The 19,061-nt window shown below is 45.7% G+C and overlaps 1 protein-coding gene across 4 annotated transcripts in view; it reads left to right on the top strand.

Annotated features, from left to right (window-relative positions):
* Nucleotides 1–1,490: 1,490 nt before the first annotated feature.
* ITPR1 (inositol 1,4,5-trisphosphate receptor type 1) overlaps nt 1,491–19,061 on the top strand; it is a 160,065-nt gene continuing 142,494 nt past the window's right edge. For all 4 annotated transcript variants that reach the window (XM_063941290.1, XM_063941288.1, XM_063941289.1 and 1 more), the window contains exon 1: nt 1,491–1,592. The gene's annotated coding sequence lies outside the window, so the exon portion shown is untranslated. The remainder of the gene's footprint in view (nt 1,593–19,061) is intronic.

Here is a 19,061-nt window from a genome sequence, read left to right as displayed (position 1 = left end):
ACGCCTGGGCAGGCACAGGCTGAGAAGCCGGTTGTCCCATATTTGGTATGTCGTCAAACCTTTTATGTAAGGAGTCGACACTGTCACGTAATTCCTTCCACATAACCATCCACTCAGGTGTCGGCCCCGCAGGGGGTGACATCACATTTATAGGCATCTGCTCCGCCTCCACATAAGCCTCCTCATCAAACATGTCGACACAGCCGCACCGACACACCGCACACACACAGGGAATGCTCTGACAAAGGACAGGACCCCACAAAGCCCTTTGGGGAGACAGAGAGAGAGTATGCCAGCACACACCAGAGCGCTATAATAATACAGGGATTAACTGAATTATTTCCCCTTATAGCTGCTATATAAGTTATACTGCGCCTAAATTTAGTGCCCCCCCTCTCTTTTTTACCCTTTGTAGCTTGATACTGCAGGGGAGAGCCAGGGAGTGATCCTTCCAGCGGAGCTGTGAGGGAAAAATGGCGCCAGTGTGCTGAGGGAGTTAGCCCCGCCCCTTTTTCGGCGGACTTTTCTCCCGCTTTTTTCAGGAATTCTGGCAGGGGTAATTTATCACATATATAGCCCTGGGACTATATATTGTGATGATTTGCCAGCCAAGGTGTTTATATTGCTGCTCAGGGCGCCCCCCCCCCCCCCCCCCCCCCTGCACCCATCAGTGACCGGAGTGTGAGGTGTGCATGAGGAGCAATGGCGCACGCTCCGGGACCGAACGATCGAGGTCGGGTCCTGTGTTCGATCCCTCTGGAGCTAATGGTGTCCAGTAGCCTAAGAAGCCCAAACTATCTCCAGTCAGGTAGGTTCGCTTCTTCTCCCCTTAGTCCCTCGCTGCAGTGAGTCTGTTGCCAGCAGATCTCACTGTAAAATAAAAAACCTAAAATATACTTTCTTTCTAAGAGCTCAGGAGAGCCCCTAGTGTGCATCCAGCTCAGCCGGGCACAAGAGTCTAACTGAAGTCTGGAGGAGGGTCATAGTGGGAGGAGCCAGTGCACACCAGTTAGTCTAAAGCTTTCTTTTAGTTGTGCCCAGTCTCCTGCGGAGCCGCTATTCCCCATGGTCCTTACGGAGTCCCAGCATCCACTTAGGACGTCAGAGAAATTCTCTATATATATACATATGTTGTGTGAGGATCTATTGAGAAATGGAGAAAAAAAAAAGCCTTTATACCACCTGTAACCCCCAGTGCCCAACACCCACTTTCCCATCACTGAGACCCCCCTACAGCTCCCAGGCTCCCCCAGGCTGCACCCCAGCACCATCAGGTCCCCTCTCTGCAAACTCCATGCAGCATCAACAGAGTACAGCTCGCTCTGGTGACGTCAGCCGCCAGTCAGCCAATCAGCGCCGGGTAAAAGTTTCCCGCATCAGGCTCGGAGTAACGGGCTGCGCCGCGGAGCATGCCGGGATTTGTAGTCTGTAGGAGGAAGGGGGGGAGATGCTGGACTACAATCCCCGGCGGCTCAGCAGCAGCAGCAGCCCATATAAAGAGATTGTGGTGGGAGGCAGAGAGAGGACTCACAGGCTGAGGCTGCGGAGCATGGAGCTGCTGCTGGGAGCCGGGGCTCTGTCATGCTGAGCAGGTACTACTGTGTGTGTATGCAGTATATATATATATATATATATATATATATATATATATATATATATATAAACCACATCCCCCTCTGTATGAGCACTGCAGCAGCTGTATACTGCATAGGTCTGTAAGTGTGTCTCTGTGCACACAGACTGTCTGCTGGGTACCTGCTGCTGCTGCATCCGCTGTGTCTGCCTATGTATATACATGTGTCCCTGATTGCTACATAGTGTCAGCACCAGTTCTCCTCACAGGCTGCAGTGCATCTGCTTGGTGTGAGGGGCTGGGGAAAGGAACTTTCTGTTTGTCATTATTTATTCCTCACATTATTTGTATTTATGTGTTCCTCACTGTTCCCAATAGAGGGACCATCCTATGTGGTGGTAATAAGGGCTGTGGATCACAGGTGACAGGTGTGTAATGCAGCCAGGTAGCTGCCCAGGTGCAAAGTGTTCTTGCAGAAGTTTCAGCAGCGCTTGAGGCAGACCGTCCCCTGCACCAGACCCTCGGAACTGGCTATAGTATTTGGTTTGCATTGCATTGCTGGTTTCTGTATGTGTATGGGCGATAATCTGGATTAAAGCAATTTGATTGTTTCTCTGTTTATTAACATTTGCTTGTATAGCGCTGGGCCTCTAAATTTGGTAGTTTCTGGGGATGGGGAGGTTAATTGGTGTGCATCATGAATACCGCTAAATCTGCTGTGTGTATGTATGTATGTATGTATGTATGTATGTATGTATGTATGTATGATTTCTCTCCTGACTGCATCACTGTTGTGTGCTGCTAATTTTTGTTTATTTTCTGTGTCGTATGAATTGTGTTCTATTATATTCTCATCTCGTGTTGTGACCGATCTTGTCCTAGTTGACCAGCTCTCGCCTCCTATGTGCGTTCTGAAGCACTGGATTTATATTGCAAGTTGTTGGTTTTTTTTTTTTTTTTTTTTTGTCGTAACACAAGGCCAGATATGGTATTAGGCCTGGATTCACTTAACATTGACTGAGATTTGCCTTCAGTGAAACCTAAAGGGTCATATATTTATGTACAGCCTTTATACCCTAAAGATCTAGTGGCTTAATGTCCTTCTGAACGTCGTATGTAGGGAGCAGCTAGTGTGTGTGTGTGTGTGTGTGTGTGTGTGTGTGTGTGTTGTATGCTCTGGTTTTGTCTATATCAATCTGGTTTGTGGTGACTGACAATAGCTGTCACAAGATGGGGTAGAATGGGTTTGTATAATGACTGTATATAAATTATATGTATACAATATCCATGAATAAATAACCAAAAAGGGTCTTAAGCTAAACTGATGTCCCCTTGGCACCGTCTTCCAATCCGATGCTTTACCATAGACTGGTCATGGCTGGTCCACACAATAGTCGGTCTTTCTCTGGGTATACGATAAGCAAAGGAGTGATTGTGGAAGGAAGCCCTAGAATATGACGGACGGTGGATTGCCCTGTGGCCCTCCTTTTTAGTGCTGGCTCTATAAAACGTGTCTTGCCACCCCCTGTAGGCCGGGCGACTGTCTGGCCAATGGCTGATGGATGCCAGAGTCTGATCCAGTTTTTGGTAATGGTTGTGGAACCGTTTCCCATACCTGAATTTCCAGCATATATTTTGATTTGGGGATTGGCCGAACAATATTGTCCAGCAAGTCATTTGTGACCTCTGTATGGATGGTGGAACTACCAGGGTTACGTTTGGTCGCTGGATTGCAGGAATGGGCCCCTGTCTTCTAAGACCAAGCATCGACCCTACTCATGCTATGAGGAAGACCATTGTCCCGCATAGCTTGCTATCATATCTTCTGGAACTGTTTTTGAGTCTAAGTGACCGTGGCTTGTCCTGTCGCCTGAGATCAGGTGCCCTCAATGTCTCCTTCAGCTTCGTTCTTCGGATTCCCTATTGATCTTCTGCACATTCTTGCATCTGAAGGGTATTCAACATGCTGCTGTGGAACTACACCTTCCAGCATGCCCTGCCACAGTTCTGATTTTGGGACATTCTAGCTGGGCTATGTAGTCCGCGTGTTGAATATCCCTGTTCTATGGCCTTGCATCTGCTCAAACTGTTATGCTTCAATTCTCGCAACAGCGTACATGAAGCCGCCTGTGGCTCTCCAGATGTTGTGGCACTACAAGACCCAGCGTGCCCTACATTCATAGGCTGCTAACGCTTGTAATTCAGCCCAGCTGGAGAGCTCCCAGCAGACTACCCCTCGTCTGCAGGCTGGCCCTTTCCCAGCTCGGAAGCACCACTGTCCCCCCTTCTCCCTGTCCAGGATTCAGCTGTGTATTGGAGAACGGTTTCTAAATCCCCCCCCCCCCCCCCTTCTTCCCGCTACACACTCCTCCTGCGTCTTCTATTTATAGGATCACAAGACATTATTATAACAAAGCTGAAAAGTGTATTTTCATTCAATCACCTTCCTCCCCTGCTTGCCGCACCATATGGATCTCTGCGCACCCTCAGCTGGCTTCTTGCATAATTGTGGCTCAGACTAAACTTTGCTCAGTTCTTACAGCTTCTTCCTTGGGGCAATGTCCCTGTTTTTTATGGACAGGGGGCACCCCCCTTCCTCCCATTCATTCCTGCTCTTGCATCTGGGCGCTCTGAAGTTTGATCTGCCTGTAACCCTTTCCTGTGCTCTGTTCCGATACATGATTTGGGTTTGCACCTCTCACCATGGCCAAATATTTTGTTGGTTGCCTGGGCTGCAATCTTGCGGAAAGGAATCTTCTTGTTAAACATGGTACTTGTTAAGCGTTGGTCACGGGCCGTCTATTGTTACCATGCAGGCAGAGAGAGAGAGAGAGAGAGAGAGAGAGCGGGGTGGCTCAATCAATGACTGTTCTTTAACCTGTAGATTTGTTTCAGGACGCTGACCCTGTGGTCTCCTGTTCTTGATGGGGCAGGCTGGCACACGTCTTGTACGAAGCCCAGGCGTGGGCTTGGAGTTTTTGCCATTTAGACGTGAACTCTGCAGCGTGCGTAAAATCCTTCTAGTAAAGTATAGTTATTAGACCACCTTCCTGCCCATGGGCTATACCCTGGGGGAAAGACCCTACCCGACTGACATGCTTCTGACGTGCAGGTTTTCTGTCTGACGGGTTCACCCGCATAGGGTATCTAACCCTCTGTTATCTTGCCGGTGATTCCCATCAGACCTAGTCTAGCACATCCTGTCTGCCCATAGTGTGCCAGTTTTGGAACCAGAGATGGTATGTGAAGCCCAGTAAGCCAGGGTATTTAATATTTTGGTCCTCCCTGGGCCGTCGCAACTAATTATCTGTCCCTCTTGCTCTCTACTCTTCTGAGCTTGCAGGTCGTGGCATCTTGGTTTGGTAGCCGAAATAACCGGCTGTGCTGGAGTGTCATGGAATTGGTGGCTGTGCTACAGAGAGAGAGTTATTATAATTGAGCTTGTGCGATTTGTTCTACTTTAGGTGTTTAACACTTTTTCTTTATATAAACTAACTTTTTTTTTTTTGTTTTTTGTTAGATATAATTGCCTAGGTGAGTTTTTATAATGGTGGAATGTACATCCTTGCTCATCTAGCCTTCTCTGGTGCACCAAGGGTTATTAGCATAAGGGTTTCATGTATTGTTCTCAGCTTCCATACAATACAGAGAACAATACAGCAGGGAATTAAGTCCGACAGCGCTGGCTCAGTTAATCCTATTAAATGGATAGATGAGCAGGGCTCCTTCTGTATAGGCTTCATAAGTTTTTTTTTTTTTTTTTTTGTGCCTGGAATCCATCTGGCTATTGCAGAAGGCACCAGTTATATGAGCTGTTGGTGGGGGCTAGTCTGCGGTCTGAAGGGTCTGTGACAGTTATTGGGACCCATTTTCGTCTCCGTGTTTTAAACTGGCAGATTTGCACTATCATCTGATACTGTTTTTGGTGGCCTCTGGTTTTTTTTTTTTTTTTTTTTTTTTTTTTTTTAGGGGGAGTAAAGAGGTCCGGAATCTCCGTCCTTGGATTGAGATTTCCGGACCTCTGCGATGGATGGATTGCACGGCACCAGATGATGTGTTTTAAGACGCTGCCCTGATCGCTACTGTAGGAGGTGGCATCTGCTGGAAATATACACCTCCTCTACATCACCATACAGCTCTATCACTGTTGCTTCCAAGGAAGCGATGGCACCTCCAACTGCACCTGGATGACCCTCCGTGCGTATGCACTATATCGTTCGTCTGGGAGTTCAAGGGAAATCGGGATGAGCATTGCATCATTTGCACACTGTCTAATGTAGGCCTGGCCAACCTGTGGCTCTCCAGCTGTTATAAAACTACAAGTCCCAGCATGCTCTGGCATCGTTTTGCTATAAGGAAATGCTAAAACTCTGGCGTTGCATGCTGGAATGTGTAGTTTCACAACAGCTGGAGAGCCGCAGGTTGGCTAGGTCTGGAATGTGTACCCAGATTTAGACAAACTTCTATGAGTTTATTGCAGTAAATCTACCTCCCAACTAGACTGAGGTGAGGGGACTGTACTGGTAATCAGGACACCGGTCTCCCCGCTCTTGTCCCCCATACGTTGCAGAAAGTAAAGCTTAAGGTGGGTACACACTAATAGATATATCTGCAGATCAATTGATCTGCAGATATATCTATGGACTGATTGGGCAGTGTGTTGAGCATACACACTGCCCGATCCGTCGGGGGACTGACGCCATGAACTGGGCGGGCGTGTACACACGCCCGCCCAGTTCACCTGTCAATCATCGCCGGCCGCCGCAGCATGTGTACGGGCGGTCGGACGACCGCCCCGTACACACACAGCGACGCGCCTATATATCGTTGGATATATTGGACGTCTGCTGTGCTGCGCAGCCGACGCGATACGTCTGTGAACGACTGAGTTCACAGACGTATCGCCCGTACACACTGGCCGACGGTCCCGCGATGTATCGGCCGTTCAAGAGAACGGCCGATATATCGACCAGTGTGTACGGGCCTTTAGCCTGCCTACTTAGGTAGGGGTGCCCTGGTGGGATCTAACACAGGCTAAAGCACTAACTGCTGGGACATCACTGGCGCTGAGGGTCTGGGTCACCCAGCCTACCGCCGCATGTCTGGCAAGCAGTTAGTTTCTCTGGGCCTGTTCCATAGTTTGTGTGGTGGTTTTTTTTTTTTTTTTTTGGGGTGTTCAATACGCTTCTATTGCAATCTCCTATTGAATTCTGATGAGCTATGATGTTACTTAATAATTTGGTGCTGGTTGTGTTGGCTTGCAGTGGATACACCATATATTTGATCTTGCCACTAACGAGGCATGCCTATAATTGATACCATGTACTGGAGTTAATTGATGTACTTTATCAGCAAATTGGATGATCTCGCTCTAGATCATTGCCATTGGTGGTGAGATCCCCTTGCTGTATTCCTGCCAGGGCCACATCTGTAATGTAATCCGCCATGTGACCGTGCCACCCCTGAACAACGTGACACCATGTCTCGCTGAGGAGACAGAGTGGCCGGGACAAGATGAGTGTCCGCAATATTCAATGGACACTCTGGGTAGCTCTGCATTGTGCTGTTCCATCCAGACACCCAACAAGCCACAAGCAGGTGCCATAGGACTGCGACATGCAGCTTTCTAGGCCCTTCACCCTGGCCAGTGGCACTGCTTAGACCAGGGGCAGCCAACCCTGGTCCTTGAGCTACCAACAGTTTACGTTTTCCAGGTTTCCTCACAGAATCACATTTGAAATAATTAGCTCCACCTGTGCATATTTTAAAATGTTAGTGAATAACTAATACACGTGCACCTGCTGGGTGGTCTGGAAAATGTGGGCTGTTGGTGGCTCTCGAGGAGCAGGGTTGGCTACCCCTGGCTTAGACACCCCTAGTCACACCCCTGATCTCCGCGTAGTGTTGAGTGTGTAATGCTGTTGCTCATGCTAGTTTAAACTTGGCCTTACGTCAGGCCTGAGTGTTGGTTACACCTGCCCTGTACCGCGCAGCCTGCTACAGAACAGTGGCCACATTCTGGACCTAGTTGAGTATTAAGGCTGGTGTATATAGACTATGGTGATCTGGTTGCTTTAGGGGCCTAATTCAGACCTGATCGTAGTGGTGCTAAATGTAATCGTCCACACGGACATGCGGGGGGACGCCTAGCACAGGGCTAGTCCGCCCCGCATGTCGTGCCCGATTTCCCCCTGTACAAGTACAAAAGCATCGCACAGCGGCGATGCTTTTGTACTTGAACTGTAACTCCCTACCAGCGCAGCTCCTGCGTGCTGGCAGGGAGTTACTCGTCGTTGTGATGGTCGCAGCGGCTGCGTGTGACGTTACGCTGCGGCAGGCCCCCCACACAGTCCGGCCACGCCTGTGTTGGCCGGATCGCCCCCCACAAAACGGTGGCCAAACGCCGTCGTGCCGCCCCCTCCCACCCAACGACCGCCTCTGCCTGTCAGTCAGGCAGTTGATCGCTGGGCTAAGACTACAGCCGTCAGCTGGCATGCAACGGTCACTCTGGAGCATGCGCACTTCTGACCTGATCGCCGCGATGAACGTCAGCGTGCGATCAGGTCAGAATGACTCCCTAGGTACGCTAAAGGAGGCTAGGTCTGTCCAGTGGGGTACCGTGTAAGTGACAATCTACAAATAAAGATGTGACGCGGTCCTGTTAAGGCTCAGCGCCCACCTCTCCCCCTCTGCTGCGCGTAGTGCTAGATCTGCTTACTACTGTATGTCGGCATCTGGGGCACACTGCAAGACTTCTCTTGTGTTGTCCCCCCCCCCCCCCCCCCCCCCACACTTTCCCGTTACACATTAACCTGTTTCCAGTCCTCATCCCTTATATTCCTAATGGAAAAGCTAATTTAGGAGTAGTAAGTGGTAAGCTTATCAAAGCTTGGAGCAAGATAAACCACCAGCTGATATTGTAACGGTCATGCTACAGGCTGTTTGAAAAATGACAGAAGCTGTGTGTAATTTTACAGCTCTACATTCTTTCCAAGCTTTGATAAATCTCCCCCTTTGTGTGAGAATTTTATCAGAACCCAAGGGGGCTGTTCAATCTCTCTTCCACCCTGCTGCCACTAAATGGTGCAATTCAATTGTTGCCTCGTTTGGTGCATGGATGTAAGGGGGGGGGGGGGCAACGACACATTTCAGCTCTCAGCCGATTGAGGTGCGAGCTGTAATATGCGCTATTTCGCCAGGTTCTTCACCTAAATGGGAATTTGGGCACCTCCCAAGCAGTTCATCCGCTTTGCACGGGTATACCCTGTACTAATCACCGGGGGGAATTGAATTGCTCTTGTGGGTACACATTACGTTTTGGCATTCACAAAGGACCCAAAGGAAATGTGCGCAAACATGGGTAGGACAAATTCCACACAGAGCACTGAATAAAATCGAACCCATATCCTCAGTGCTGAGAAGGAGCAGTGCTAACCACTGTGCCACCATGCTGTGTAACAGGTCCTAGTTACTGGGTAGGCTGCATTCTCCATAGCGTTGGTTCTCTGTGAAGTATTATGAGAATGTTGGTTCAGCCAAAGGATGGCCCCCTCCCTCCCCTCGCACACACCTCCATTTTTATTACAAAAAGCTGCAGGGTTAATGTTGACCTGGGTGTCGCACAGCAGAACAGTTTTCTAGTCTCTGTCTTCTGATGACTGTACATTTTTTGACACATTAATATTTCCATTTAGATGGCCGTGCAGATATTATGGTATCTGGGCTGGATAATGTATTATATCAGCCAGTAACCTATGAATACAGCTGTAATGGTTGATCTGTTGCTTATTTCAAAGTATTCTGTTCTGTCTGCTCCCTGATGTCACACACGAGCTGTAAAATAAATGGATCATCCAGTCTCTTCTGGGATATGAATTCAAAGAATGTATTTTCATAAACAGAGTATCTTGTATAACTGATGGGTCCCGCGTCACTGCTGCAGTTCAATAGGTTCATTACGCTACTACTATAAAGGGAAAATCTGGACGATAAACCCGAAAAATGTGTACAGGCCAATATCAACGCTGCCCAAACAGGACTGGGTACAGAAATTGTAACGCTCTTGGCACCAAAGGGGGTATTTATGGAAGTGAGGAGAGAGATAAAGGGGGGTATTCAATTTTAGGCCAGTTTTTCGCCTAGGCAAAAATTTCAGCAGGAGTGATAAACATGTGGATCGGCAAATTCGCACCTGCGCCGGCAAAAACACAGGCCATTTTCAACTATTTTTGAGGCCTTTTTCACCAATGCATTTCCGCCTGAAAAAAAGTGAAAAGGTATTGGCAAAATACCTAAAAATCCGAAAACGGCCCGCGTTTGAATACGCAAGGGGTGAATTTGATAGCTCCTGAAATTGAAAATATTTCCGATGCTTGGAAATATAAATAGAACATGGCAAAATACAGGTTTTCCTGTTTTGCGCAGGAATGCTTAGTGGCCATCACTGCAATATGAAAGCATTGTAATTCCAGTGCACTGCGCAGCTGTAGATTGTGTGTGTGTGTGTGTGTGGTTTTTTTTTTTTGTATTGTCTGTGTACATTTTAGATCAGAACATGAAACTTGTGAGTGTGTGTGATCCTCGGGAAGTGTATTGCGTTGCACAGTATCTTAAACGAAGCCTGTTGTGTCACACAACGGGTTCAGTATGATTTACGGACTGACACAATACAGACGGTCATAATCCTCTACAGCCATTGGCCTACAGTCAAAATACCAACATTTGAGATGTCGACATGTCAAAATACCAACACGAGTTTGTTTTTTGTCAACATGGACACCATCTAAGTGAACCGCGTCCCCTCTCATGGCTTGCTGCGCTCTCTTCCGGCATTATTATATTCCCCCACTGTATGAAAGTCTGTTTTTGGGTAAAAATTTCTTAACGCGTGTCGGCATTTTGAACATGTCTGCATAATGAATGTCTGTCTGTATTTTGACTGTCGTCCAATGGGTGTCGGGATTGTGTCCATCGGTAAATCAACTGCTACCCCACACAGCTAAAAACCTATTCATTAAGCTTCTAATATCCCTATTTCCATTGCCGCAATAACCTGGATTATTGCTGGGTCTACCCGGGTTATGGTTCAATGCAAAATGGTCCTTGTAAAAGAACCCTGGTCGAGTGCCCTGGGGATCCCAACCCTGTTATCTACCAGGTAAGGGTGCAGTGAACTGTGCAACCAGGGTTGTGCATAAAAGCGCTGATTGGATGTGTATGCAGAGGAGCGCCTCAAGGGAGTATCTGTGGGTGAAGTAGGGCTGACAGCTGACTCTGGAATAACCTGGGTCCAAGATGCAGGGTAACTGGGGGCCTGACCTTGCTTGGAACCTTGCCCAGAAACCCGGGTCAGACGTGGGTAAGTGGTATAATAAACCTTTTTGCTCTTTGACCACTGATAGTCCTGTAGTTCTGGGGTTTTCTAGAGACTTTTTCCATCGGGAAAGGAGACTGTGTTTAAACTAGGTCATGTTTTTAAATCCAAATAGCTTTGTTTCCTGTTGTCCAAATATTCCTAAATGGTAAATATTTCAAAGGATAAACACACTTGATGGATTATTCAGTTGGGTTGAATTGCAAATTGGGATGGCATAGTTTCTTGATGAGAGCTCATAAATACTTTGAAACATCTAGATTTGGGAACTGATCTTAATTGGTTCCAAGAAAGGGCTGGGACTGGTTTACCCCCTTCTGTATTCTGTGACCTGTATAAAAGACACTTGTGAAGTGGGCATCCTGTTGTCTATAATCTGTATTCATTAAACCTCTTGTATGCTGTGATATTCCTAGCACCTTTTTAGCTAAGGAATACATTTTGACTTTTCAAAGATTACTTCTTTGAAGATTATAAACTTCAAGTTGGTTAAAAACGCCTGTCTCCTGTGGTGACCGGTTAAGCGTCCAACCCTTATCCATTCTCCAGCTGCCCTACTGTTGAGTCAAGTGTCTTCAAGCTGGGATCTCCTACCAAGAGCAGCAATGGTCCATAGTAACTGGCCAGTGGGGAATTGGCTGGCTCCTTCCAGGTGGTGTTTCAATGACTTGATCACACTTACCCAGAAGTGAGTAATCCTGGATCCTGGTGATGGCCACCATACAGTGGGATGAGCCGGTAACTTGTGGTTACTCAAAACAAGAGGGAATTTCTATATCCCTGGACTAGCCAAGAAAGCCTACCATGATTGCTCGGGAATAAAGTAACTTCCCTGCAATCTGTTCCACCAGCTGTTTACGTTCATCTAGTCTCATACCTAACCCACTTTTCCCATGTTCCTGTAGAACGAACACCTTGCCTTTTGGGAGCTCTTATGTTATAAATATTTCAGTAGGGGGGGGGTGGGGGGGGGGGTGGACAATATAATTTAGTAATTTGGTGTATTGGCCGCCGTCAATCTGTCCTCTCCTTTCTGATGGTCTGTTTATTCTTCTGTCATGTTTGTAGCACCTTGGTGAGGGCAGTGTATATATCTGGATCAGTGTTTAGAACACATATGCCAGTGGTGAGTGTATATATGTTCTGTGTTTGTGCAATCTGTCGTCCTGCATTGTAATGTGCTAGGAGCTTAGGAATGCTGGGCACGGCTCAGGTGCCCTTGTTCTTGGTTTCAGGGCTTCCAGATGACTAACCCGTGACATTTATTGTCTGCCGTCGGATGCTGTAGTGTGAGCAGCCCCCAGTAAGCAGAATGTGTTCTGACCTCCGTCCTATTCAGGTTAATGTTTCCATAAATCCAGCACCTAAGGTGGCTGTTAGTTTCAGCCGAGTGGTGATTGCTAATGACTTGCTAATTAAGCAGCGTTTTTGCTTGTGCTCCAGTCCCTGCTGCAGCTGTGTAACACCTAGTGCCACTCAGGTTTTCTCTTCCCTCCATACTAACGGCTTTCAACCTAATTTTCTGATCAACTGAATAGGACACAGCGATTCTCTCTGCAGGAGCAGGTGGGGAGCATTATTTCTGCCCATAGCGGTGCCCAGGCCAGGTCCTTGGGTGACAACTGCTCCGGACCTAGGTGTCCTTCCTTCCTTATATCTGTCTCCCCCATTCCATGTTACTCCGACAGCGGAGAATAGGCAGATAGACTCATCACTGATCCCTATGGATTTATACGGCACGTGGGCTCCTTTATAGATATCTGAACAGGAAAGTAGAACATTGGCTGCTAGCCTTTCCTGGCTTATGTCTCTGCTTCTGCGATGCAGTGCGCGCTGACTGATCTGTCTGTCTCGCTGCGTTTCAGTCTCTTCTCTGGTTATTGTTTCTGGCAGAGGAGCAGATACTGTAACTCTGCACATGACATCTCCTATTTGGAGCAGACATCCATATTGTGGAATGGAATAATGTTCGTTCGTAAAATAATGGTACACAGTCATGATGCAACCACGTATCTCTGGGTTCTGGGCCTGATATAGAGGTGGAGGCTGCTGCGCCTGCCGACACCGTGTATTATCCAGGCTGTGTAGGTGATGCGTATATATTTTAATCGCTCACTTCAAGGGACCAGTGGATTTTCTGGAAAATGCATGGTGCAAAATACACCAGGCCAGCCTGTATCTCTCCAGCTGTTGTGCAACTGCACGTCCCAGCATGCCCTGCCACAGTTTTAGCATTCCTTATTTGCAAAACTGTCAGAGCATGCTGGGACTTGTAGTTCAGAGCAGCTGGAGAGTCCCAGGTTGGCCAGGGCTGGTGGGAAAATCCTTCCTAAGTGTAAACCAAGATGAAAATCTGATTTTCGGCTTGTCAGAGCAGTCCTAGCATAATGTATACACTGCACCCAGAGTGATTTTAATAATTGAAAAACCCGTTAGATTTGGTCATCTCATGCGCCGCGCCGTCTTTGTTGGAAACGATTAGCCGTTATCGTGAATATCTGTGCAACATTGTTCATTGAACACCTCAGATGGTCTTTAGGACATATAACCATTCGGACAGTAACTGGTAATTCTGTAGTGTGCTCCCTGGAAATTGGTTGTTATCAAGATCGTGGATTGGCGGCAGAATCTTTCAGGTGTGTACCTAGCATTAATCCTAGACGTGCTGTTGAATTCCTTAATACTGCAGAATACTGACCATACTCTATTGCAGTGGTTCACAAACTTTTTTTTTTTTTTTTTTTTTTTTTTTTGAGTCGCGGCACCCTCGAGCATCAGGATCTTTATTTTTCTTTTTTCTTTTTTTCAAATTCAGAATTTTACAAAAAAATATATGAAAGTAAGTAAACTGTGTTTTGTACTCCTTAGGGTCAGTTGTGTGGTGAGGGACAGGATTTGCTTCTGTTTGTCCACATAGTGTATGATTGGCAGCCACCTCCACTGGTTTTGCCTATTACATTTGCCATAAAAAATTTAGAATTTTTGTCCTGGACCCCAATGTGGGGCACCCCTGCAAGTATACCAAGGCACCCCATCCCACGTCCTGGGCTGATCAATATACTGCAATATCGTACTGCAGCCTCTTCACTTGTGTTATATTTAAAGTCTAGTAACAGTTTTCCTTAGCTGGAATAACCCTCTCATTATCTTATAAGGAGGTTGCCATTGCGGTGTTTGGGTTTTGTGCAGATTTCACCACTGTTCAGCTATAATTTCAGTATCTGCCCAGCACTGACCTAAAATGTCATGTGCACCCCTACGGGGCTGCTTAATTATCGGGAGCTTCTTACCCAGAAGTTACGGCCTCTAATGACGCTGGGTTGTCACAATTGTAAATGACGGCGCAGTCTCTTAGGAGTCCTCGAGGACATGGCCACTAATGGAAGAAATTATGAGATCTCGTCTGTTTTGCGAATCTGAAATCTGCCGGAAGAGGTCTTGTGTTATCGCATGTGCAATAAAAGAAAAACGGGTCAGTGGCGTTTGGCTTGTATGTTGTTCAACTCCCATTTGTTCCACTCTAAATGGAACCCAAAACAAGTGATTAAAGACACACTTAATAAAACAAACAAACTCCTGGCTAATGGATATTGATTCTAGCTAGTGAAACCATGTAACCCTTTGTGTTTGCCATCGTACCCACTGGTTTGCCGTCTGTGTTCCCGTCTGGAATGTCTTCTATTATGTGCTTCTTATAGGGCAGTGAATCGGGAACTTGCACGGTGGTTTTCATAATGCTATTTAGGATGCGTTGCAGAATTGTTTGTGTGGTTGCAATACACACAATAACTGCATTACAAATGGAAACATTTATATTACACCACATCCTCATTGAGGTTGCCTACTGCGTTCTGCCATATGATGCTGGTCAGTCCTACGGCCATCCTGGGGGTTCTACATTGCCCGCTCATGTAACGAAGAGGTGCACCATTTGGCAAGATGTCGTCATATCTGCTCCAAAAGGTACAGCTGCTGTTGAAGTGTAAAACTTGCAGAGGTTTCTCTCTGTGACCAGGCATGTAGATCTATCTGGCAATTGGCAGAACTGGACAAACTAATTGGACACACAGCAGACAGGAGTTCTGTAACTATTCACAGCCCGTACTAAAGGTTTGGCAGGCTGCGTATCCTGCTGGGCTATGCCCCCTGACATCTCCTGATTTACCCCCTTTGACAATGCACCAGCGATGATCCATTGGACCCACTTCCTAGCAATGAGATTTCGTGCAGTGTTGTAGTAGGATGTTCCAACATGTTCTGCTATATTACAGATGTCGGCTGCCCTCGTGCCTTCAGTGATGTAGAGCAGGATGGCTGTGACTGCTGAAGGAACTACTATAATGCTGTGAATGAGAGGTCTTCCTGCCAGGAATCTGTCTGATGGCTTCTCAGTAGATCTGTTGCATAGAGGGCTGTCATGTGCAGGCTACAAACAGACTGCAGAAGGGGGAACGTGCCTGGGTGGACCTGGTGACCGGCTTTAACTCTATGCAGACTGAAGGCCACATTGTCACTCCAGTTGCCTCAAGAAGGACTTAATTGAAGACACCACTGTGCTGGATAACTCTCTGCTGTTGGCTTAGCTTGCATAACATTTCACCATGAGGTTCTAATATGGTCTTCTACTGAAGAGGTTCCCTGTTGACACCTATGGCATTGCATTCTTATGTAACGTTGCCACAATAGTGGTCATGCCCCATGCAGAGGTTCCACGGGGCACTGGGAGATGTGGGTCTGGAACTGTTTGCCCAGAGTATGGTAGGACTGGATTATCTCTGAAGGAACAGTCCACTGTAGTGCAGCAGAAGCTATTGGTGGCTGTTAGGAAACCTCTTAGTGCTGTCTTTGGAGGAGCTTTGTATGTGGCGTAAAAAAAAACTTCTGTAGAAGAAACAGTGGATGTTTCATGATCCTGAAATGTCCAAATATAACCAGACAGCCAGTCCTGCAAGTGCAGTGACATGGAAAATAGAAGATATTGCAGCCATTAATGGTCTCCTCACTCGAGTCATCCTGACTTAAACTCGTGCCTTGCTCATACAGAGGGAATCCTTCAGTGATGCTCTCGGAACATGGACAGATTACATTGATGTCCTGCGACTGTGGCTTACCTGTTGTAGTGGGTTCGCCTTGGCCTTTGCTTTGCCAGAGTTCCTGAATTTGCCTAAAGTTTAAGCAGCCTAGTGTCACAGGTGGTAACGGAAACCATATAATTCCATTACAGTGAAAATTATGCCTACAAATACATCCTCACAGGACTGTCTCCCACCTATTCACCCCATAACTGGCAAACCATGGTCCAGAACTTGGCAGTGGCCCAAGTGTGCAATGACTTACAGAGACCATGGGAAGTGAAGTGGCAACAGGTTCTGTCATGCTAACATTAAACAGGTATTAGAAGGGTTAAAATAGTGGCTAATCAGGGTAGAATAGTCCAGGTTTTGGGTTTATCTATGCTTGGCCACAGGTGTCTTAATTAGTACCTCCATCAGTTCGAATTGACCATTTGTGCTGAGCTGGGTGTGGTTCATAGGGTCAACAGTATCTAGGATGAGTCACCAGGTCAACCACGATTGGTTGACAGTGACTAGGTCGACACCTGAAATAGGTAGATCATGGACAAGGTTGTCATGGGGGGAAAAAGGTATACATACATACATACATACATACATACATGTGGTGTCTAAGGGAGCTGAACCCAGGAGAAGCCACTCTTCCTGCTGAGCATATTCAATACAAACCTTGCTGTGGAATCGGCTCATTCTGTATTACATCTGTTATTGCAAAGCCTGTTTTACTGATGTGGGATTAATACGATCATTTATTGGTCATCTATTCCTTTATGTTCTTCCGACTTGTTTTTGATATTGAGCTCCTGATGAAGTCCAGTTGGATGAAACGCGTCGGGTTTCTGGTTCGGATATAAGAACATCGGATATGCAATAATTAAGAAAACCACATTGGACTTACCAATTATTCGCAATATATGGTGTCCATATCTGATGTCTGCATTTTGATTATGTCAGCCATTTGTTATTCACTGTGATTGTTGAATACTTTTATATAAATATATAAAAAAATTATTTGAAAGTGATTTGTGGTCAAATTCTGGAAGATATCATTGGGTACAGCTCCCTTAGACACCACCCCTTTCTCTGCATTTGTACTTCTGTACTCCGTCTAACAGGGAGTATGTCTTGAGGTTGAGCTCTTCATTTAGCGCTATTGTTAGGTCTACCCCACTATATATATATATATATATATATATATATATATAATATAAATTATTTTTCATGTGTGCTTATATTTTTATATATTACTTTATTATTTATTATTATTATTATTATTATTATTATTATTTGAGTATCCCATATCCAAATATTCCGAAATACGGAATATTCCGAAATACGGACTTTTTTGAGTGAGATAGTGAAACCTTTGTTTTTTGATGGCTCAATGTACACAATCTTTGTTTAATACACAAAGTTATCACAAATATTGTATTAAATGACCCTCAGGCTGTGTGTATATGAAACATAAATGAATTGTGTGAATGCAGACACACTTTGTTTAATGCACAAAGTTATAAAAAATATTGGCTAAAATGACCTTCAGGCTCTGTGTATAAGGTGTATATGTAACATAAATGCATTCTGTGCTTAGATTTAGGTCCCATCACCATGATATCTCATTATGGTATGCAATTATTCCAAAATACGGAAAAATCCCATATCCAAAATACCTCTGGTCCCAAGCATTTTGGATAAGGGAGACTCAACCTGTACTACTTTTTTTTTTTTTTTTTTTTTTTTTTTTTTTTTTTTTTGGTGGTCTTTCTTTTGTAAAGTGACCAGGAACCCCAATTAGTGCACCATGCTTCGGGCAAGGTGCCTCAATGCACTCTGCACAGGTTACCTTTCCCAATTGTAGTCCATGTGGATTCTAAAGTATGAAACTTCCAAAAAGGAATTTTTTTTTTTTTTTTTTTAAAAACTCATGTCGATCTAATGCATGTCGACCAACAGTGGTTGACCTAATCAGTGTCGACCTAAAGACCGGATACCACTGATCCATGGATAACTTTAAAACCTGGACTGTTGGGGTGACTTGAGGACAGCGTTTTGGGGTAGAGGAAGATATTGATGGCTCATCCCTATTGGGATGTAAGATGAAGGTGAGAGGTTATACTGTGTATTTAAACATTGCGTGGAAGGATTACGGAGCTGAGCGTGAGTCACCGAGGACAGAAGATGCTGTGAGTTGCATACAGAGCAGAAGCGACCTTGCAATTTGATCTCTATATAAAAGATATGCAAACTTCATGCGCATTAAAGTGTTGGTAAATGAGTCATAAAACGTAAAGCGGACTGGATGAACGGCTCCCTTTTGTGTGGTTTATGCAGCATTTACTATCCCCAACTCCCCCGCCACCTTAATTCTTGACATAAGCTGTTTCTCGAAATAAAATTTAGCTGGTAAATCCATTCTGCAGAATAATGGAGAACATGTTGGCTCTTGTAACAAAAATATAATGGTGCTATTTTTAGAGTCTCTCTTCTAAAAATAGCCTTCATATAAATGGTAAAATCCTTTAATGAAGCCTGTGAAGGACATTTATAGAGCAGTGACCTGGCGCAGTGCAGAAGCAGCAGGCTTTGGTGTAGCAATGTGATGGAATAATGGTACGGCAGAAGGTGTCCCTGCAGTTTGCGTGCATATAATGGTACTAAAACGGGCATACAAAAACACTGTTCACCTTTTATAACCTGTAGCATGGACGTGCAAGCAATTACTGACTCCGAGATGGGGAAATGATTAAACTTATTACTGTCCATTTATTTTCTTTGTGTTACTCCTTTTTAGCAGCTGTTCTCAACTGTAGTAGAACACCGTGGTCTGGTGCCTAGTGACAAAGGAAATAAGGAACATCGGTGGGGCACTACGGCTGCTATGGAGTATTTCAAGGAAAATTGTATGAATCGGACAGCTTGCTTTTTAAATGCCGTGGCAGCTATTCCCAAATGGGACACACACATGCAATATATGAAACTGGATTAAAGTCACCAGTACAAATGTCAATAATTGCAACAGAAACTTGGTTAAATTACTGTTTGG

This window comes from Pseudophryne corroboree, chromosome 9 (genome assembly GCF_028390025.1).
Source record: "Pseudophryne corroboree isolate aPseCor3 chromosome 9, aPseCor3.hap2, whole genome shotgun sequence".
Taxonomy (NCBI): Eukaryota; Metazoa; Chordata; class Amphibia; order Anura; family Myobatrachidae; genus Pseudophryne; species Pseudophryne corroboree.
Note: the sequence above shows the minus strand (reverse complement) of the source record. Positions and strands in the feature narration are given on the sequence as shown.